The sequence below is a fragment of the Cryptomeria japonica genome, chromosome 10 (genome assembly GCF_030272615.1).
Source record: "Cryptomeria japonica chromosome 10, Sugi_1.0, whole genome shotgun sequence".
NCBI classification, from domain to species: domain Eukaryota; kingdom Viridiplantae; phylum Streptophyta; class Pinopsida; order Cupressales; family Cupressaceae; genus Cryptomeria; species Cryptomeria japonica.
In genome coordinates this window covers 292488220-292513338 of record NC_081414.1, presented here as the reverse complement: position 1 = coordinate 292513338, position 25119 = coordinate 292488220, and positions in this window count along the sequence as shown.

The window sequence follows — 25119 nt, the reverse complement described above, 5'->3', positions numbered from 1 at the left end:
AACTTTGAACCACAAATCAAACCACCTTGGTGGAATGACTCACACTTTTGTGATTTTCATCACAAAAAAGGTCATCAAACAAATGATTTCATGAGGCTGAAAACATTGTTCAGGACATGATCGATAGAGGTGATTTAATGGTCGATGGTCTCAAGACAAATGGTGACCATGGAGCTGTCAAGAATCCTCTTCCAAACTACAACAAGGATGGAGTTTCAACCTCAAGCGATACACGTGGAGCTCGTATCAATCACATATATAATAACACCATCAATCACATATCAACTGAGGACAATCAAGTCAGTGTTATCACAATCAAAGACATGCATGAACATGAATCCATCAACGTAACAACTAGAGCTCAAAAATACATCTTCAAGGGACATATGTCAACAAAAAACACCGTACCCAAAATTCAATATGATTTAGTCAATCAACTGTGCAAAACTCCTACTCAAATATCTATACTTGAGTTGTTGAGACTTTCACCAAAACACAAAGACATGTTGGAACAAGCGTCACTAGAAACAAATGTACCTCAAGATCTGGATGCTGAAAAATTCCAAACCATGGTGGCTCATATGACAGGGCCTCATAACCTCACTTTTTTCTGAGCATGATAATATCTCGTTGAGCCATCCACACAATACTCCACTCCATATTGAAGTCATGGTCTATAAACACCGAGTTAAATGAGTATTAATATATGGAGGAGTTGGACTTAATATTTGTACCTTAAAACATATCTGTACATTAGGCTTCTCTGAGGAGTCTATTGATCCATGCAAAAAGATCACTATAAAGGCATATGATGATGAGGAAAGATCCTCTAAAGGAATAGTGGTGTTACCAATTCAAGTAGGACCGATACAAAAGGATACTATGTGTCAGGTCCTAGACATAGACCTCACAAACAATATCTTATTGGGTCAACCCTGGATACATGAAATGCAAGCAGTACCCTCCACTTATCACCAGTGTGTTAAATTCCCCTACAATGAGTAGGAGGTTTCTATATCAGCTGATCATAATCCATTTCAGAATTGTAATGCTATGGGGGCAGCCCAAGACAGCTTGGTTCCACATAATAGAGAGAAACAAAATTCCTTAGCACCAAATCTTCAACAAGAAAAGTCTAAACCATTATCTAGGGATTTCAATCAAAAAATGAAAATCAAAGAACAAGGCATGGGAGAATACTCTTTGGAACCTATATGTTTGGCCAACTTGCCAACATCACCTAGATCTCATGGATTACCTACAACATCAACACATCAAGCAACTCAGCCCATCACCAAGTTTGATGGCACATTTATCCAACTCAGCACTCTAGCACATGAATCTGAAGAAAAGGACATCCTTAGTTCGATATACAAAGATGAGGAAGAAGACAAAGCAGCTACTATGGAAGTAGCTATACCAACACACTTGTATGGAAAAGGCTACTTAATCATGCAGCAAATGGGATACAATAGCAAAGGACCTATTGGTAAGCGTCAGGAAGGCGTCATAGAACCATTGGATCCTCCTTCATAATTCAGTAAAGACAAAAAGGGATTGGGCTTTGAACTCATTCTACTACCAAAGAGGGCACCACGCAAATATCAAAAACCTCAGTGGAAAGCAAAGAAGAAGTACAAGGAAGACTCCTGGCAGGAGGCACTATTTGAGTCAATATAGACAATACGTAAGGAATGTGAATATCAAGAAAGGAAGCAACATCAAGAGAAGCCCATCATTCCAAAGAAGGCAGCATCTATAGAAGTACATCATTTTCAAGCACTAATATCCAACAAAGAGGAATCACCTCCTGATTGTATTATTCCATCTCGAGAAAAGACAGTATATGAACAAATGCAAAAAGTGGAAGTAGGAACTGATACAGAACCAGAGAAAACTATCAAACTTGTATCAATCATCAAAGACCTGTTCTCACCCTACAACATACCAGTTCACTGCACTGATAAAATCTGGGATGCTACCTCTAAGACTGATTCCAATGAATATGAATGGGGTAGTTGTTCTAACATTACTGAAGATATTTGTGCAAATGACAATAATACACCCATCTCTCAAGAAGAACGCAGCATAGAATCTAGACCACTTGAATTTGGCCCACAAAATATCTATGACGCCAAGGAAAATGAACAGTGACATTATGAGCAAGTCTATATAGAAAATGATACCATCGAAGACCTCAACGAAATCCTTAACTTCTTTAACACCCTGGCCAACCATAATGAAACCTTCATCCTGACACTTACAGCAGTTGAACTTGATCCACCTAATGACTCCTTACCACTTGTCTTTCCAGACCTCATAGACTAGGACGAACCTGAAATTCATGATATACCAATTTTCCCAAATGACGAATCCATTATCCATTACTTATGTATCGTTAACCCAGAAATAGACTCTACTAATGAACAAAGTAACGATGTCTGCAACCAAGGGAGTGCCAAGTCTCTCAGTCACAAAATGAGCAAAATAAAGGATCTACTGCTGAAAACCAGTCAATGGTAGCAATAGATCATACAAAAGTAAAAATAAAGGATGCATCTGAGGGTGAAAACCTTTTTAAGGCACCTAAAGATGGGAGACTTGACACTCTTCCTGAGAATTATCATAAGCGATCACCCATATTGATTGAGCCCACTCAATCAATCAACATTGGTACTACAGAAGTAGCCAAAACTATACACCTTGCAGAATCTTTGACAGAGGAAGAAAGATCAGAATTTATTAAATTTTTTGAAGAAAAGCAAAACAACTTTGCTTGGTCATATGCAGATATGTCTGGGATTGATCCACAATTAATCATGCATCATTTATCCATTGCTCAAGGAGCTAAACTAGTAAGCAAAAACTGAGAAAGATGAATCCACATGTAGCACCCATGGTCAAAGCTGAACTGAAGAAACTATTAGATGACGGATTTATCCAACCCATCGACTATGCTGAATGGATCTCCAACATTGTACCAGTCTCAAAACCAGATGGCAGTATCAGAATATGCACTAATTTTAGAGATGTCAACAAAGCCTGTCCAAAGGATGACTTTCCTTTGCCCAGTATCGACATAATTGCAAACCTCACAACAAGCCATGCAATGCTATCACTAATGGACGGTTTTTCAGGCTATAATCAAATCAAGATAGCCCTAGAGGATCAAGATAGAAAAGTATTTACCTGTCCATGGGGAATGTACTATTGGAATGTAATGCCTTTTGGCTTAAAGAATGCAGGAGCAACTTATTAATGAACAATGATGACAATCTTTCATGACATGATGCATACCTTCATGGAAGACTATGTGGATGATTTACTAGCTAAATCCTTCACCAGAGCAAAACATCTAAGCATCTTAGAAAATATTTTTCATAGATTGGAAAAATTCCAAGTCAGGCTCAACCCTAAAAAGTGTGTCTTCGGGGTTACATATGGTAAATTACTAGACTACATCATTTCAGCTAAAGGTATTGAAGTGGATCCAGCAAAGGTACAAGCCATTATGGAGATGCCACCACCAAAGAACATCAACCAGCTTAGATCTCTACAAGGATGACTCCAATCAATCAGGTGATTCATTGCTCAATTAGCAGATAAAAGCCTCCCATTCAATCATTTGCTACATAAAAAATCTATCGTTCAGATGTGAAGCCAAATCTGTAGAATCCTTCTATCAAATCAAGCAATATCTAATGAACCCACCAGTTCTAGTACCACCAATAGTAGGGAAGCCACTCATTCTCTATATTTCAACAACAGACATATCATTGGGGGCATTGTTAGCACAAGAGGATCAACAAGGCAAAGAGCGAGCTATCTATTTTATCAATAGGACATTGAGTGGATATGAACTCAACTATACATTCATTGAGAAAGCTTGTCTAACAGTGGTATTTGCCTCTCAAAAATTCTGGCACTACATGCTAGCTCACACAATTAGGCTAGTTGCAAAAATTGATCCTCTCAAATATTTACTCAGTAAAGAAACTCTTACAGGCAGATTGGTTAAGTGGGTCATGATCCTCAGTGAATTTGATATCCACTATACAAAGCGAAGAGCTATCAAAGGACAAGCAATTGCAGATCAATTGACAGAAGCACCACTACTTGGAAAATAAACTATGGAGATCAAATTTCCAGATAGAGACATTCTTGCTATCTCCACCAAACAATGGACCTTATATTTTGAGGAATCCTACATGCAACATGGCTCAGGTACTGGCATTTTGTTCATCACCCCTGAAGGACACACTATACCAAGATCATATAGGCTTATGTTTCCATGCACAAATAACATTACTGAATATGAGGCATTGGTTATAGGCATCAAAATGGTCGTAGAATGGAGAATAACAGAGTTAAAAGTCTATGGAGATTCGCAACTAGTCATCAATCAAATCAACAATGACTATCAGGGAAAGGACGATAAGCTGCTACCCTACAAGCGAATGGTGGATGATTTCAAACAATATTTTGTACACATCACCTTCAAGAAAATACCAAGGTTGGACAATAGAGCAGCCGATGCAATGGGTACTATCGCTTCACTACTGCAAATTCCAGAGCAACAGAGTCGTTACAAGTTTTTGGTAGAGCAACTGTTCTCCCCAGCCCATGATCATTCAGAATCCCATGTTATTTATGCTTTGACCAGTTCTGACTCTCTGTTATATGGACCGATATAAGACTATCTTAAAAATAATATCCTACCCATTGACCTATCCCAAAACCAAAAATGTAACTTTATCTGACAACTCGCCCGTTATACTCTTACTGTTGATACTTTGTACCATCGAGGTCTAGATGGTACTCTTCTTCGTTGCCTTGATCGTAATGAATCTGACTCCGCTTTACACGAGCTTCACGAAGGTATCTATGGCACACATTCAAGTGGTACTAATCTTGCTAAAAATCTTCTAAGAATGGGATATTATTGGCCAACAATGGAAAAAGACTCTTATCACTTTGCAAAGAAGTGTCCTAAATGCCAAATCCATGGCAATCTTATACATGCACCAGCACAGGAACTGTAGCCATTCACAACATCCTGGCCCTTTTGTCAATGGGGACTAGACTTAGTCGGCAAAATTCATCCTTCATCTTCAAATGGACACAAGTTCATTATAACTACAACGGAATACTTTACCAAATGGATTGAAGGAGTCCCCATGACTACAGTGACTGGGAAACAAATTGCCTCTTTTATCCTTAACTATTCGATCTGCAAATATGGCATTCCAAGTTCCATCATCACAGAGAATGGACGACCTTTCAAAAACCAAGATGTACGAGAACTATGTGAAAAATTCAAAATCCAACATTGTTTTTCTACACCTTACTACCCACAGGGGAATGGTCAGATAGAAGCATCCAACAAAGCAATATTGAAAATCCTAAAGAAAACAGTGAATGATGCAGGTAAAGATTGGCATATACAACTCAATCTAGCACTTTGGGCATACAGAACTAGCATCCACAAACCTACAAGAGCTACACCATATTCATTGGTATATGGATTAGAAGAATTTTACCCTTGGAGGTAGAAATTTCATCTCTCAGAGTCTCTTTGAAAGGCTTAATCCCAAATGAAGAGTATCGAGTTAACCGACTACAAGAGCTTGAACTTCTAGATGAACGATCCCAATGTGCCTACACTCATCTCAAAGCATATTAGCAATGCATGTGTAAGAGCTAAAACCACAAGGTCATTCCCAGAATTTTTAAAATTGGAGACCTAGTACTCAAAAAAAATCCTAGAAATCAACAAGATTGGGAAAAGAAAGGGAAATTTGAACCTAACTGGTTAGGTCCCTATGTCATTATATCAGCTTATGGATCAGGTGCCTATCAGCTAACAAATTCAGAAGGAGATGTGCTCAATGAACCAACTAACAACATCCATCTGAAGAAATACTACACTTGAGTAGTCTAAATGCACGGAAAAGTCAAAAAATCAAAAATATCAAAAAATCAAGAAAAAGCAAATAAAAAATTATAATAAAAGCAACTAGTGAAAATCTGGCAACAAGCACTATTTGTGAGACGACGGCTCCTCTATCTATATCCATACCATTATATCCACAGTCAAGCACTATCGGCCATCGCCCGATATTTTTATTACAATATCCATCCAGGATATACTTAGCGTAGTCACTATCCTGGTTTCTTTGCATATCCTTTCACTGCATCTCACCATGGTTTGGTAATCATTGTACATATCCACATTAAGAAGTACACTTGAGTATAAGTAGTAATCAAAACTTGCAGCACGTTCAAGCCGTCAAAACTAGTCACAAACTCAGAACATCATATCTAGCAAAACAACACAATTGCAAAGCAAAACATTGATCGCTTAACAAGATTCACAAAATACGATGGATGATTTTCTGAAGTATCAAATGTTGCATCTGGCATAAAGTTTTGACTATTTTTGCACTTGAACTTTTTCAATTATTGGATCCTCTATATTTTCTCAACAATGCTTCAAAGCTAGAGAATGTCGTGGGGACTCCAATATTTTCTTAGTTTTTTGTCTGTGAGGCGATCATCTATACTGTGTAAATACTTGTCTCGAGACGTGATTCACAACACATCATTGAAGACATGATTCCACTTTACACATACAAATGGTTTAATCTTGTCTGTTTCTATGCAATCCACACTCAGGTCGTCCTGGTTCAATTATACCTTGACGCTTGTGCTATCTTGCAAAATCAAAAATCATGTAAATTTTTCTCAGGTCATTATGGTTCAATTATACCATTATGCTTGTATAAATTTTCAACATATCCCAAAACAAATCGATACTCAATGATGATACATACAAAGAAAGCAAACAACATGTGGCTATACAGGGATGACAAATGTAGAATGAGGATGCTCAAAAACAATTAGTTGCATATCATTTTACAATTAGTTGCATATCATTTTACAAATAGTTGCATATCATTTTACAATTAGTTGCATATCATTTTACATCTCACAGCATATCATATCATGCATCTCATTTTCAACATATATCTCACAATATCATGCATCATCACATCATATTCATCAAATATCACATCACATACATTTATCTAAGCATTGCATCATCACAGAATAATCAAAAGCATATAGAAAGCATAATCCATAACACATCACATGAGGATCAAAGAAAATGGTGTCATATATATATATATAAATATATATATATATATCAAAAAATGATCAATATACAAAATATGTCATGTCTGTGTTCATAGAACAAAATGATCAAAATAAAATGGAGACAACGTCTCTCAGGTATGACTATCTCCTAAAGGCAATGGTCTCACTGCAGATGTCCTAGCACCTGGATCTCCAGGTGGATCTTGTCTAGGAGGCCCTATCACGCCTCCGCTCTCCATCCTCGACCCAGTCTCTTGGGATCGACTAGATCTCGACTGTGTAAAACTCTGCACTCGGCGCTCCCTAGGCACTGCATCCTCATAATGGCACCGGTAATACTCTACCTCCTTGGCTCTCAAAGACAGCTCTCTCAAGGTGTCTCTCATCAGACCACCTATTACCGCTCTCTGCACACTCATCGTGAGCTCCTCTGCTCGACCCCACCACTCTATCTCAGTATCGCACTCTGTGGTCAGCTAAGTAATCTAACGTTGATGCACCAACAACTGTGTCTGCAAATGTTGCACTAACCACTACAGTGATCTAATGTGCACATCCTCCACATGCGTCAGAATCTGCATCTGCAAGGGTACCTGTGAAGGGGTACCCCCTGTCCCTCTACCTGTCCTCGGTGTGGGTGGAGGTAAAAAATATGACCTCCTCCTCTGGGCCGGTCGTCTGAAGTCATCATGCCCTCCCACTACCGCTATCACCTCCCCAATCCTCTCCTCACCCCCAGCTTTGATAACCAAACCTCCTCTCCCTCTATCCATCATAGCTCTCTCCGCTTGTATCCCCCTATCACCACCATCTCCACCCCTGTCTCTTCTCCTCCCCTGATCCAATCTCCCTCTATCTCCTTGCTGACCTTGGTAACCTCCTTTGCCATCTCCGCCATCACCTCCTCCATCACCACCCCCCTCATCTACCTCCTCATCATCATCAAAAGTCAGAATCATCTCAGCTAGATCTGATATCCTGGCCACTGCACGCGCTGCAAAGAGTGTTGCAAACTTGTCAGTCATCCCTACATCCACTATCTCAGGGGCATAATCCCAAATCTAGCCAGCTAAATGAAAGAACTCCTCCACTGTCACCGTGTTGTCAATCATAGGTCCCCAATCTGGAAAAGCTTGTCTCCATCGAGCATAAAAACATGCTCCCTATGGAATCCCCTATTGTCGACCATACTGCCGCAGCACCCGGCTATGCAGAAATCTCTCAATCACAAAGGGTGTCCACCCTATCAAATATCTAGTCATATACACATAGGGCATCTCCATTCCATCCTCTGCCCATACCTCACAACCTGTATATGGTCGCCAGATGACCATATCAATATCATCCAACACTCTCCTCCAGTGCTCTAGTTTGTCCAGCTTACGCTAGACAACTATCCCTCTGTATCTGTACGCATACACACACCCAACATGCCTATCTCTATCCACTAGTGGCCTAGCTGCGAGAATATGCTCCCATGCCCATACCTGTAGCAGTGTCACTCCAACTGATAAACTGTCGTAACCTAAGTATACAACCTAATGTAAATCCCTATACAAGTGGGCTAGCATAACTGACCCCCGTACAAATTGGCAACCCTGTGTCATGATATCCTCCTAAACCAATCCCCACCCCATTGCTAGTCCCTTCGACCTACGGTTGGGACATAAGAAACCACCTATGAAACCTGTCAGCACTGATGGTAGAGGAGCATAATCTAAATCCAATAACTCCTGCCAAGGGATCTCATACCCACAAACAGTATCATCCTGCAAGATCCGGTGAAGTGCCTCAGTCCCCCCCTCCTCGGTCTGCTCATAGGGTAGTAATGCACCTACCACAGGAATCCATAGAATCCAGTAACAATCCTCAGGCATCACTATCATCTCACTTGTCACCAAATGGAAGGTGTTCATATCACTGTACCACCTCTCTGCCAATGTTGTCAATAAACCCCGGTTTACAATAAACTGAGGCATATCTAACAATGAGATCAAGCCACACCTCTCAATAATGTCTCTATCTACATGTTTCAATCATGGTATCAAGGACCATGATCTCGGAAATCACTCATGCGATTGAACCACTCCAAGACGCTCCTGTCAAAATGCAAAGCAAGTCCAATATTAGTTTCCTCATCAAAACATAGATACCAAAATCAAATTCATATCAAAACTTGAAACTTTGAAAAATCTAAATCAAGTTCCACATCATTTCGATTCATCAAATCATATCAACTTGTAACACAAATCAAGTTTCACAATCATATCAACTTGTAACACAACTCAAGTTTCATATCAACTTGTAACACAACTCAAGTTTCACATCCATATCAGCTTGTAACACAACTCAAGTTTCACATCCATATTAGCTTGTAAAACAACTCAAGCTCCACAAATTCATATCAAACACATTCATATCAAAAACCACATCATATCAAAATCACATCAAACCTATATCAACTTGAAAAATCACAAATCAAATCAAGTTATATCAGAACTCATATTGGACAACTCATCAAAACAATGACAATAGCCATGCAAATCGATGATTTACACCTATCCTAGCAGAACCAGCATCAACCTACTAACTTTCTTCATTCACAAATCACACTATACCAAAATTTTTCCCTATGCGCTAAACGATCCACACTATACCCTTGATTAACTCTTGATTAACTAATCCCGACAAAACCAACATAAATAAGATGCGCTCAATGATCCACCAGATGTACTAAGGGATGTTCCCTACGCACTGATTCTTGTTTCCCACATGCCTGCAAAAGTGTTTATTTTCAAAAACCAATTTTATTAATGGGGTAGTGCCCCACGGTGGGCGCCAGAAATGTATGCGGGAAAAGCGGGGTGATGAAACTTAAAATGTGAAAAATAAAGCTCAAAGAGGCTTGTCCACACACCCACAAGACTTATTGGTGCAAGTTATGGAGTCATGAAGAATGACTCAACTTCCCAAGGTTGGTTCCATGGTTCTCTATCTCACAAGGTCCCTCAAACCAATGCCTTTGCTCTCAGATCAATGAGCAAAGTGGCTTAGGGATGACAAATGCAAAAATGAGGGAAGCTTATGATTGATTTAGTTATGAAAATGCATCCTATCTATGCATGATTCTACAAATGCAATAAACTAGATTATAAGATGACAAGATTAGTAACACTACTATCCTAACATGATATACTAGTTTATGGGTTAAGCTAATGATAAAGGAAATAGTCTAAAATGCTTATTAGATTAATTCCTGTTACAAAGAGAAGCTAGATGTGTTAATAAAATTGAGCATAAATGAGATACTAAAATACCATTAAATTTATCCAAATCAAATCAATTTTTCAAAAATTTTGATTCATCTCCCGAGGGGGCATTATCAACATCGTTTATCAAATCTAGGGCACAACATGAAAATCTCAAAATGACATAAAAATTGATCATAACTAAATCATCACGACACATCATTTTCTTTGAATCAACATGTGCACACATGTCACTTCAAAGAGGGGCAAAATGTAGACATATAAAAATGACCATATTCCTAAATGAATATTTTATGTTCATTCTTCTATTTTAGTCAAATCTAATTTAACTAAATCACCCACATTCCTCTATTTAATTAAGTAAATTATTCATTTTATTTAGTTAAATTCACTTAAGTCCTTTACATCATTTAATTGAATAAATCATTTTATTTAGTTAAATCCCTTCTTCTTACCTTTTAATTAAATTTACATTTAATTAATAGTCTACCCCAAATTGAATAAATCTAAATTATTCAATTTCCCAAATTGCAACCAAATTGAAATAAAGTAATTTTTTTTAATTAATTCTATTTTCCCTCACCCACTTGCATTTTCCTACATCTCCCACTTGCATCCTAAACCCTATTCCTAATTTCTTCTAGAATCCACCTAATCCTAATCAATCAGCCCAAACATTTTCATTATCCCCTTTCCGTAAATTTGAGGAGGTCACTTCTCAAATTTGGAGTAAAGTCTTCAAAAGACATTAAAACCTTTATCCATTCAACAAGTTAACTTATTGAAAACCCCCAAATTTGGAAGGACTCTTACAAATTTGTCCCCAAAGTCTTCAAACCATTAATGGTTAACTAACCCTTAGTGGCATGGTTAGAGACTTTTTGACTAACTTAACCTCCATCTAACCTGAGGGTCTCATCAAGCATTTATTGCTTTGACCATGGTTATTCCTTTAACCTTTGCACAAGAGTTTACCCCTTTGGGTAAAAGTTTTATCCAATGGATAACCCTAACCTAACCTTAACCCTTACCTCCTAGGGTAACCATGAGGTCTTCTCAAGCATTTAATACTTCTTACCTCTCCTCTCAACCAACCTTATGTTGACAATTGTCACCATTTCATTGGTGAAAATTGAAAACATGGATTGACAACTTTCAAACTTGACCCTTGATTAACTCTTTCAATCCTGACCATCCATTGCCCTATTTTTACTATAAATAGAGCTCCCATTCCTTTATTTTAAAAGAATGCAAGCTTTTAGTATCTCATTTATGCTAAATTTTATTAACACATCTAGCTTCTCTTTGTAATAGGAATTAATCTAATAAGCATTTTAGACTATTTCCTTTATCATTAGCTTAACCCATAAACTAGTATATCATGTTAGGATAGTATTGTTACTAATCTTGTCATCTTATAATCTAGTTTATTGCATTTGTAGAATCATGCATAGATAAGATGCATTTTCATAACTAAATCAATCATAAGCATCCCTCATTCTTGCATTTGTCATCCCTAAGCCGCTTTGCTCAGTGATCTGAGAGCAAAGGCATTGGTTTGAGGGACATTGTGAGATAGAGAACCATGGAACCAACCTTGGGAAGTTGATTCATTCTTCATGACTCCATAACTTGCACCAAGAAGTCCCGTGGGTGTGTGGACAAGCCTCTTTGAGCTTTATTTTTCACATTTTAAGTTTCATCGCCCCGCTTTTCCCATATACAAAACCTCTTTCCCCTTTAATTAAACTTACAATTAATTAAAAATATCCTTCCAATTTAAACAAATCAAAATTATTTAAATATCCCCCAAATTGCAAGTTAGCATCCACCTTTTTTGGAATATATCATTTTATTTCAAAAATAAATCTGAAAATACTTCCCACTTGCATTCTCCTAACAAATCCACTTGCATGCCTAAAACTTCTAGATTCTTCTAGATTATTCTAATCTCCCTAATTAGCCTAAAATCTTCTATCATATCACATCCCTAAATTTGAGGAAGTCACTTCTCTAAAATTGGAAGAAAGTCTTCTAAATGCATTAAAGACTTTATTTTCTTCAACAAGTTAGCTTGTTGAGTTCCCAAAATTTGTAAGGCTCTTATAAATTTTTCCTCAAAGTCTTCCTAATCATTAATGGTTAATCCAACCTTCACCCATGGTTAGAGACTTTCTCTCTAAATTAACCCTCATTTAACCCATGGATCTCATCAAGCACTCATTGCTTTGACCCTAGTTATCTTATTAACCATTGCACAAGAGTTTACCTCTTGGGTAAAAGCTTTATCCACTGGTTAATCCTAATTAACCCTAACCTAACCCTAACCACATCCTCCTAGGGTGACCCCCATGTCTTCTCAGCCATTTAATGCCTCTTACATCTCCTCTCAAGCCACCTCTTGTTGACAATTGTCACCATTTCATTGGTCAAAATTGTAAACATGGATTGAGTAACTTTCAATCCTAGCCTTTGTTAAGATTTCTCAATCTTAACCATCCATTTCCCTATTTTCTCTATAAATAGGACTCATTTCCTTCATAATCCATATCCAAGTTTTCATGCATCTACACTATAGTGTAATTATATCAAGCATTGTAGCCTCTCTTTGTTAGAATAACATTTTTATCATTTAGAATCATTTTATATCATAGCACATCCATCTAAGTATATCATGTTAGTATAGTTTGTTAATATCTTTACCATAGCTTCATCATAATCATAGCTTAGTATCATATCTTAATCATAATCAACATATCATATAGATCATTTTATCACTCGTTCTTGGAGTTGTCATTCCTAAGTCATTTTCTCAATGATTTAAGAGCAAAACATTGACTTAAGGGATCCTATGAGATAGAGAACAATGAGACACATCTTGGGAAGTTAACTTGTTTAAACTAGTTTAAATTAGTTAGCCTTTTTACTCAGAAGTTTCATTGGTATGTTAGCTTTTTTATTTCAATTTTAGTATTTTGATCACACTAAATCTAGCATATATTTTTGGTGCCCACTGTGGGGCACGTCCCCAAATCTAAGGTTGTTATTTTATGCAGGTCAAAGATAGAAATCATGCCAGAATATCAGAATAGCGCGTCTGAGAGCTTCTCTAGAGCATCCACAACTTACTTTAGCGCATCTAACGCATTGTTTAGCATGTAGAAAGCATAGATTACCACATAGGCACCTCACTTTAGTGCTTAGTTCTCTTTGATATTTTAGCACGTAGGAACACCCGTTTAGCACATTAAGGCTTCAGAGTAGTGTATAAGCTCTATCTCTTAGTGCTTATGTACCATATTCTAGAACATCAGGCTCACAGTTTAGCGCATAGACAAACAAAGAACAAGAAATTTTATAATTGATCAAAGATTAGGCTTGTGAAGCCCACCATCACAATTTGATTTTTGCTAACTGACTATTTATAGGTTCTAAAAGTTGTTTGCAGGGTCAGAGGGAGTTAGATTAGTTTTCTTTGATTTCTTTCAAAGTTAGTAAAAAGAACTCACCTTTATTTTTATTTCCAAAATATTAAAATGAATCTCATTTTCCCATTTGGTGCTTAAAATAAACTTCATGTTTTCTTTTGGTTCTTAAAACAAAACCCATCTTTCTTTCTTGCACAGATAAAAGGAACAACAACTCAAATCTTTCTTTTATGCAATTTAGGATCACACTCCTTTGGGCTCTAAAAAGAACAACACAAACTTTCCAATTTTTGCAAAGGGTTAAAATTGAACATCACTTTCCTTTGGTCCTCATTAAAAATGAACCTCGCTTTTATTTGGAAGCTTAAAAAGAACCTCCACTTTATTATTTCAAAGCTTTCAAATTGAAGATCATTGTAGTTCATTTTGACGAGTTTACTTTGGTTGACCAGGATTTCATTTATTCCAAAGTTTTGCTATCACACACATATTTCTATCTTGGATTAAAAAGAACCACGTCTTTTGGAGCAACATCTCCAAGGTAGCTTTTAGAAAATAATTGCAATATTGGATAAAAAGAAAGTGTGTATTCCATGTTTTGAAGGTGTTAGGTATATGCTCTCCCCTTAATTGGGTGATCAAAAATCCAAACACACCATTTTCAATCTTTCTTTCAATTTAGCATTAAGATAAAACCTTTAGTAGGCCTACCCTCCCAAGGTGCCTATAAGGCCAGTATGAGGGGAATGACTTTTAGCCAAGTATTCCAACCCACTATAATCAAATGTGGAGGTTGATGAAAATCCCCTCCAATAGTTTTTCTCAATGATTAGACTTCCCCCAATATCCTTGAGATATGTAAAGCCTTTGTTCTAAAGGTTGGGAAGCCTCCCAAGGGAGTTTATCACTGAAGACCGAACGAAAGCCTGATTACAAACTTTAGAACTAGAAGCACCATCGTGTCAGTTTTACCAAACATTTATAATATGATAGTGCAAGGGTGGGGAATAATCTACCCTAAGACACTCACCATATATCTCCCAAGAAAATGATTCAATTGAGGAGCAATCGTATCTGATTCAACTTCAAGCAAAAGGAAAAAAAATGGGTGCACCTTAGGGTGTGACAGAGCTGCTTGAGCTGACAGAGTATCAAGTGTGGGCTATTGATATTTTAAATGACCCTTGAGAATAGAGAGGTCTATCTGATTTGTATTTCTTGTACAAACTTGTAAAAACAAATAAGGATTTGAAAAGATCCTATTGAACATACACTATTTGTTTAGTATAGACAAATTGTTTTGCTTCTATCTACTGTATTTTCAAATCATCTTTTCAGAAGATCATCCATCAAAAACACCAGAATTATTTTAATTTTTTTACAAAGTCATCAAACTAAGAAAACTAGGGCATCTTAGTGCATTGGGAGTCCAAAATAGAGCATTTAAACATCAGTATAGTGCATAGATTCAATTCAATAGCACATACCAACCAAATATTAGTGCTTAAGAAGACTAGATTAGCACATTGCAAGAACAACATTTTCACCGATAGACAAACACAAGATAGTGCATACCAAGCACAACATAGCACATTTTAACATCTTTTTAGCGCATTGGATTCATACTTTAGCGCATATCTTAAATTGTCCAAAAACAGAGAGCAAGTTGTCAACTTTTTGAAAATTTCACCACCAGGTTCAGATACCCTTTTGGGTCTTTTGTCAAATCCCACACAGACAGAGGAAATTTTATCAGCACAGTATCAATTACTAGTCACAAGTTTCAAATCAACCCATATCAAACATCAAAATACCAAGTTATCTTTCTAAGTTAGTCAAATATGTTTAGTTTCCAATATCGGGAAGCTTTTATCATATCATTTGGCATACTTATCCATATCAATAGGGTCATATCAAACCCTCTTTTCAACTATGTGGACTTAGAGATCAAAACAAAGTATTCATCCAATCAATCTTACAACTTAAACTTTGATCACTCACATGAACATTCTTCAACATAACGAGAAGAGGCATCCTTGTCTGAAAAATGGTCTAAAAAGGAGACAACCTAGTCAAAAGAAGGTCTTGAAGAGAAACAAGTTCCTCTATATCAACCACAAACTCCTTCTAAAACATAGGACATTTATATATCATTTCCATGATTATCTCCACGATAAAATACTGATTTTGACAAAGAATCCTTGAAAGAACGTGCTTTCACGCAAAGGTCAGCATTATCACAAGATATTAACTTTAGTGGAAGGATCAATTTGTCTTACTTACCGGAGAATCCAATCATATATTGAGTCAAATCAAGTCATGCCAATTTCTACATGATCACGTAAAAACATTGAGTGGGAAGAAGAACCAGAATCAAGCATGGGACATCAAGAAGTTAACACTAAGAAAAACTACAGGAACCTAGACAAGGAAGAAATACCACATTAAGTTATTAAGGAGGAACAACAAGACCCTGGCTTGCACAAACTTCTTCAAAAACTCATTGAAACTAGTAAACAGAAATACTTCTTCATGCTATCTAGAAAAGGTATCAAAATCCCTAAGGATTTTGTTACGGAACAACCAAAACAAACCTGAGAGCCTCAAAAGGACAAAATCAAGAATGCATAGTTCCAATACACATGATCATACTGATACCAATGACCAAGATAATACTAATAATCAAGGTGACACCAACCATCGAGATACCAACACTGGAAATAATCCCCTCACTACACTCACGTAACAACTACAAGTACTTCAACAACAAATGGAAGACATGCAACAAGGAACTACCACATGATATTTCTTAGAGGATATTTGTCCTTATCCATTTGATCAAAGTTTGAACATGGAATCATTCCCACCTGACTCTGAAATACCAAAGTATGACAAATACAATGGTAAAAATGATCCTCATGATCACATTAGGGAATTTTGCATGATGATCTTAGATTTTGCCCACAATGACACTTACATGATGAGGTTATTTCCAAGAAGCCTAGGGGGACAAACAATGGAATGGCTTTTAAAAATCGCATCTCCCATCAGATCATTTGAGGAGTTGGTAAATAAATTTGTTTCTCAATATTCCTATAACATTCAACATGAGGTTACCATGCTTGATCTTTGTAACACGAAATAAAATAACAATGAAATATTCATGATGTTCTTGCAAAGATGGAGAAGATTGGTATTTAGATATCCTTGAACCATACCTAAAAAAGAGAAAATGGAAATCTTCATAGACAATCTTAATGACGAGATGAACTATCAACTTAAACTCCAATATCTACCTATTTTTTAAAAGTTGATCGAAAATGATATCCGAAAAGAAGAAGCCTCAATCAAGAAGGGAATTTTGAAGTTCTCTAAAGAAGGTGCTAATTCATTAAACAACACCTTTAACAACAATTACTATAACAACTCTGATAAATCCAAATTCTGGACAAGGAATAAAAATGTTGTCAATGATGGTGTAGTTGACAATGTTAAAGGAAAACAACTTGTGTTAAACCTATCCGGCCTTACTCCACCAACCAACATTCAAAGCAATATCAATCAAAGAACCAACACTCAAGGGAATACTAGTCAAAGAACCAATAATCCAGGAATGAACAATCAAGGAAACATCAAACAAGGTAACAACAATCAAGGAAACAGCCCCAGCATGAAACCAACAACATATCAATGGAAGTTCACACCTTTAGGACAAACCCTCAAATCAGCATTTTGAGAACTATTGGTAAATAAACTCATTACATTTCCAACATGAGAGATTTTGAACCTCAAGTCAAACCATCATGGTGGAATGACGCACATTACTGTGAATATCATAGAACCAAAGGGCATCACACAAATCATTGCCTAAGGTTGAAAAATTTGGTTCAAGATTTGCTTGATAATGGTGACATAACAGTAGACGGTCTCAAAACCAATAATGATCATGAGGCCTTCAAAAATCCTCTTCCAAACTATGACAAAGGAGCATCATCGTCATCAAACAATAAAGGGGCCCACATAAACCATATCTATTACAATGTCATTAATCACATTTCATAATTTTATAATCAGATTAATGTCATCAAGATCAAAGACAAACAAGAACATGTTCTGGTCAATGTGACTACAGGAGCCCAATCTAAATATGTATTAAAAGGGAGTGCCACTAAAACTACAACATCTCCAAACACTCAATACAACTTGGTAGATCAATTAAAGAAGACACCAGCCCACATATCCATATTAGAGCTTCTCAAGATCTCACCCGCACACAAGGATATTCTGAAAAAGGCTCTTATTGACACTACAGTTCCAAATAACATGGATATTGACTGATTATAAGACATGGTGGGACATTTAATCATGCCTCACAATCTATCATTTTCAAAGCATGATGGTGTCTCTCTAGATCATCTACATATTTAAAAATGAGTACTAATAGATGGAGGAGTCGGTCTAAATATTTGCACTCTAAAACTTATCTATGCATTGGGTTTCTCAGAGGCAGCCATCGATTCTAAGAAATAGATAACAATCAAAGCATATGATGATGAGGAAAGATCATCAAAGGGGCTTGTGGTATTACCCATTCAAGTAGGGCCCGTTCAAAGAGATACTTTATGTCAAGTCTTGGAGATAGACTTGTCTTATAAAATAGTTTTGGGTCGTCCTTGGATCCATGAAATGAAAGTGGTGCCATCCACATATCATTAGTGCCTAAAATTCCCATATAATGGACTAGAAAACTCCATCACAACAGACACTAATCCTTTCTAATATTGCAATAGTCTCAAAACAGTACAAAATTTTCTTGTACTACATAACAGGGAAGCCCTCGCTTCCACATCATCAAACAGTCAGGATCAACTCAAATCTCTATTCAAAGATTTTGAGAAAAGTATGAAGTTGAAAGACAAAGGCATGGGACAATACTCTTTTGAATCCCTATGTCTATCAAAGTTGTCAATTTCACCAAGGTCTCATGGAAAACCATCAACTTCAAGAAAGCAATCGTCAAAACCTATCAAAAAGTTTGATGGTATGTTCATTCAAGTAGGAACACTAGCAGATGAAATGGAAGACAAAGATGTTTTAAATTGGCTCTACAAAAATGAAGAAGAAACTATAGCAGCAACCATTAACATCACAATTCCCACATAATGGTATGGCAATGGATTTAGGATCATGCAAAAGCTAGGATACCAAGGAAAGGGTCCTATTGGAAAATGTCAAGAAGGCATCACAAAACCAATTCAACCCCATTCACAACTTGCCAAGGATAAATCTAGACTTGGGTATGATCAACATATTCAACCTATACAAAAACGAGATCATCATCAAAACCCTCAATGGAGAAGAAATGTAACATATAAAGAGGAATCATGGAAAGAAGTGATACATCAAGAAGCTGAAAAGACAAGAAAAGAACAAAAAGATGAAGAATATGAGAAACAACAAAAGGAACTCGTTATTCAAAGAGAGGAGGCTTCCTATAAATAGATACATCAAGTGCAAGCAAGAACAGAACCTGATCAAGCTAGTACAAAATTAGTAACAAAAGGAATAGTTAGAGAACAAAGAGAAGAGGAATATGAACAACAACAAGAATAACTTTCCATTCAAAGGGAGGAGTTTGTTTATGAACAAATCCAAAGAGTACAAGCAACCATAAAACTTGAATCAAAACAAGCGACAAAACTTGTATCAATTATCAACGAACTCTTCTCGCCATACAATATTCCTATCAGATACAATGGTGTAGCCTTAGAAAGTGATTATGAGATAGACTCAAATGAATATGAATGGGATAATTGTTTTGATTTCACTGAGGACATTGAGGTAGATATAATCCACACATATGTACCCATACCCTATGATGGACAATGTTCAGGGGCTAGACCAGTTGTAGTTGGCTCACAACATATCAATGATTCTAGTGAGGACGATCAAGTTTCGAGAGAAATAGATTCTGAAGAGGGTATCATCATAGAATTTATCCTCACTAATGCCAATTTTGGCAATGTATCCATCTTGACCCTCACTGCTATGGACCTTAACCCACCAAAAGATCCTTTACCCCTCATACATCTTGAACTCATAGATTGGGAAAAACCTGAACAACTCAACATACCTATCTTCCTAGATGATGACACTATTGTTGAATACCTTTGTTCTGTGAACCCAAAAACATGTTCTACTAGTGAATCTCATAACGAAGTTCTTAATCAGGAGAGTGGCAAGTCTCTTATTCACAAAAATAATATGAAAAATCGATCTAAAGGTGAAAACCATTTAATGGCAGTATTAGATCATAAAAAAGTAAAAACAAAGGGTGTATCTAATTGTGAAAACCTCTTCAAGGCACCTAAGGATGAGATACTTGACACTCTTCTTGAACACTATCAAGAGAGGTTGCCATTTTTTATTGAACCAACTCAATCAATAAATATTGGCACTGAAGCAGCAACAAGAACCATACATCTGGCAGAATCACTAACAGAACAAGAAAGGCCGAATTTCATCAAATTCTTTGAAGAAAAGAAAATCATTTTTTCTTGGTATTATGAATATGTGTTAGGGGTAGATCCTAATTTGATCATGCACCACTTATCTATAGCTCCAGGAGCTAAGCCAGTCAAGCAAAAACTGAGGAAAATGAACCCACATGTTGCTATACTAGTAAAAGTAGAACTGAATAAGTTACTTGATGTAGGATTCATCCGACCTATAGATTATGCAGAAAGGATCTCCAACATTGTACCTATATCTAAACCAAATAAAAGCATCAAAATTTGTACAAAATTCAAATATCTTAACAAGGCTTGTTTGAAGGATGACTTTCCTTTACCCAACATTGACACAATTGTAGATCTAACAATAGGACATGCTATGTTATCACTCATGGATGGTTTCTCTGGATACAATCAAATAAAAATAGCACAAGAGGACCAAGATAAAACAATTTTTACCTGTCCATGGGGTAATTATTGCCAGAATGTTATGCCTTTTGGTTTGAAGAATGCGAGAGTGACCTATCAAAGTGCAATGACCACAATCTTTCATGACATGATGCACACATTCATGGAGGACTGTGTAGATGACCTATTGGCTAAATCATTCACAAGAGAAGGACATCTGGAGATTTTGGATAAAATCTTTCAGAGGTTAGAGCAATTCAATGTATGATTGAATCCTAAAAAGTGTGTCTTCGATGTAAAATCCAGCAAACTCTTGGGATACATAGTCTCTGAAAATGGAATTGAGGTAGACCCCGTGAAGTTACAAGCGATCATGGAGATGCCACCTCCTAGAAATATCAACCAATTAAGATCTCTATGAGGATGGCTATAATCCATAAGAAGATGCATTTATTAACTAGCTGACAAGTATCTTTCATTCACTCATCTACTCCACAAGAATGTCCCTTTCAGATGGGAAGATCAATGTGCAGAATCATTCCACCAACTCAAGCAATATCTAATGAATTCATCTATCTTGGTACCACCAATAGTCGCCAAACCTCTTATTCATTACATATCAACTACAGAGGTATCACTAGGAGCATTGTTAGCACAAGAAGATCCAGCTGGAAAGGAAAGGGAAATATACTACATCAGAAGGACATTGAATGGATACGAGCTCAACTACACATTCATTGGAAAAGCTTGTTTGGTAGTGGTGTTCCCTTCTCAAAAAAATTTCCACTACATGCTAGCTCACACAATCAAGCTGGCAACAAAGATCGATCCATTAAAATATATACTTAGCAAAGTCATTTTCACAGGAATGTTAGCTAAATGGGTCATGATTCTAAGTGAGTTTGACATTCACTACACAAGCAAAAAGGCTATCAAAGGTCAAGCTATTTCTAATCAACTAGTGGAGGCACCATTACAAGACAATCATCCAATCCATGTGGAATTTCAAAATATAGATATTCTCATGGTATCAACAAAACCATGGATCTTGTACTTTGAGGGATCATACACACAACATGGATCAGGTGTCGACGTCCTATTCCTAAATCTTAAAAATTAATGTTTCCTTGCACAAATAAAATTGTTGAGTATGAAGCTTTAGTCATAAGAATCAAAATGGTTGTTGAGTGGAAGATCACAAAGTTGAAAGTCTTTGGAGACTTGCAATTGGTCATTAATCAGGTTAATCATGACTATCAAATGAAGGATGACAAGCTAATTCCCTACAAGCGCATGGTGGATGACTACAAGAAATAATTTGTGGACATCAAATTTGAGCATATTCCAAGGGTGAACAACAAAGTTGTGGATGCCATGGCAACCATTGCCTCACTCCTGCAAACACCAGACAAACATAATCATTATGAGTTCCTGGTGGAACAATTGTTTTCCCTGCCTAGGACAATTCTTTAATCCCAAGTCATATGCCATGTAGTTGGTTTAGACTCACCCCTCTATGGAAATATCTACACCTACCTAAAGGACAATATCCTTCCACTAGACCTATCTCAAAACCAGAAACACAACTTTATTTGTCAAGTAGCTTGTTATACCCTAAGTGCTGACACACTTTATTGTTGAGGTCTTGATGGTACTCTTCTTTGTTTTCTTGATCATAATGAATCTAAAACCGACTTTCATGAATTTCACAAAGGTATTTGTGGCACACATTCAAGCGATCGTACTCTGGCCAAGAAACTTCTAAGGATGGGCTATTATTGGCCGACCATGGAAAAAAAATCATATCAGTTTGCTAGAAAATGTGCAAAATTCCAAATTCATAGCAATCTTATACACGCATTAGCACAAGAGCTACAATCGTTCACCACATCAAGGCCATTCTGTCAATGGGGAATCAACCTAGTGGGTAAGATCCATCCTTCCTCATCAAATGGATATAAGTTTATCATCACGACCATTGAATATTTTACAAAGTGGATAGAGGCTATCCCATTGACTACTATTACTGACAAGCAAATATCCTCTTTTATCCTGAATTATCTCATTTGTCGGTATGGCATTCCTAGTTCCATTATCACAAATAATGGAAGACCTTTCAAGAATCAAGATATGCAAGAACTATGCGAGTGATTCCACATCAAGCATCATTTCTCCACACTATATTATCCACAAGGGAATGGCCAAGCAGAGGCCTCAAACAAAACTATCTTGAAAATCCTCAAAAAGACAGTGAACGACGTTGGTCGTGATTTGGCATGTTCAACTCAACCCGACATTATGGGCCTACAGAACTAGCATCCGCACACCTACATGATCAACACCATACTCACTTGTGTATGGATCAGAGGTTGTTCTACCTATTGAGGTTGACATTCCATCACTCAGAGTATCACTAAAAGGACTCATTCCAGATGAGGAATATCAGGTAAATAGACTGCAAGAATTGGAGCTGCTAGATGAGCTCCAACAATGTTCTTTTGATCATCTCAAATCATATTAGTAATGTGTGAGGCCCTACCCTGATTCAGTTTGACATTTTCAGTTATTTGCATATTGAGACTATTATGGTTGCTTTACTTTATGCATTATGGACTTAGAACTTATATGATCTCATGATTTGGATCACACTGACACTTGTTGATGTTTTATTTCATGCATGATGATTATGAAACTTTAGATATGATTTCTAGAATAGAATTACAGTATGATGGTGAATGTCATTATTGGAAATTTGCAGGATTTTATTTTGATGAAAGAAAATGATGCTTATTTATGAATGGTTCAATGTTGGGAAATTATGTTAATTGTATATGTGAAATTGAATTTGAAAACAAATGAGATATTGAATTATTGTTGCCTAATGTATGAGTGTTTGAATTGCAATGGAATCCAAGTACTTGATTATGAATAATTGTGATTATTTGGAGTTACTAATGTGTTAATTGAGATGCGCAGGAAATTATCCATGTGACCATGGAATTTATGGAGAATCAAGCCTAGACCAATGTGCGTTTGTTAAGCCGGGAGTTGTCTATTTGGAGAGACAACACCCCTCCCCTTGTAATGTATTTTATTTGTGATGTGTATAATGCGTGAGTGTAAAATTTAATTTATATGTCAATGTGTAATCCTTCAAGGGACAATTTCCATGTGTAATTTTTATATTGTATTTTTGTTGTGTCACTTGACACATGTGCTGATTAAGTGTCATTGATTTTGACTTGTCTCTTGGAGGGAGTTTTGTTTCTACCAAAGCCAATTCAAAAAATGAGTGTGGTCCCAAATCTGCCTTGGGTAGGGAGTCATGGGAGTGGTCAACTCATGCTTGACCCGTAGGTAAACTTCAGTGGGGTTTCCAAAGGGTTCAATGGACTCCTAGGGTAAGTTTATAGGCTTTTCCAAAGGTCCAAAGGGTATACCTATGGGTTAGGGGTGTTTTGAAACATGTGGCTTCTCCCATGTGACTATGAAGTCACTTCAAAAAGTGGTGTTTTCAAGATGCACGAAAATTGAACTTAGAAAGTTCTTCCTAGGATAGAGAACCTTCCCTTTAGGAGTTAAACTCTCTTCCCCATCCTCTTCCACCTTTTCCCTTTCCAATTTGAGTAATGTGCAAGAATTTGGGAAGGGCAACCAATGGGAACTCACACCTCACCCAAGGGGTTGGGAAGTGTGTGAGAGGCCTTCTTAGGCAAGAATTTGCAAACTTAGTGAGTAATCACCCACTCTCCTTTCTTGGAGATTTTGCTTGTTTTGAAGAAGTTAGTAGGAGTTGGCATTTTTAGTGGAATTTTGGGAGAAAAGATAGTGGAAATTGGGCAGCTCATCCCCAACTAAAGTTAGCAAACCTTTTGGCAGAATAAGGTTGGTTACTCCCTTCTTCCTCTTGTTATGTTGTAAATGATAGTTTGTGTTGTTTTGTGAAAGGAAAGGGTTGCTTGTAAGATTGTGTTTATGAAGTTTTTAGTTGAAGTTAATATGTGTAGTTTTCTTTTCTATGTATTTGTTTGTGTTTCTTGTGGTTTTTGGGAGTGTCCAAGATCTCCTACCCTTGGGAGGGTAGGAAGATCTTGGGGTGGAAGGAGTTTGACAGCCATGGGTGAGAGGCTCTCCTTATGGAGAGTGTTCTCAAGGGAGTCCTTGGTGACCCTTGATGCATAGCCTTGTGTATGCATTTGGGGGTCATAAGGGGAGCATATATGGCCTTGAGCCTTTTTGGGGGGCATAAGGTTTGTGAAAGTATTTGGGTTGCATTTGTGTGCCATGAGGTGGCTAGTGTAGTATTGTTTTGGCATGCATTCTCCCCATTGGTACTTGGTCCAC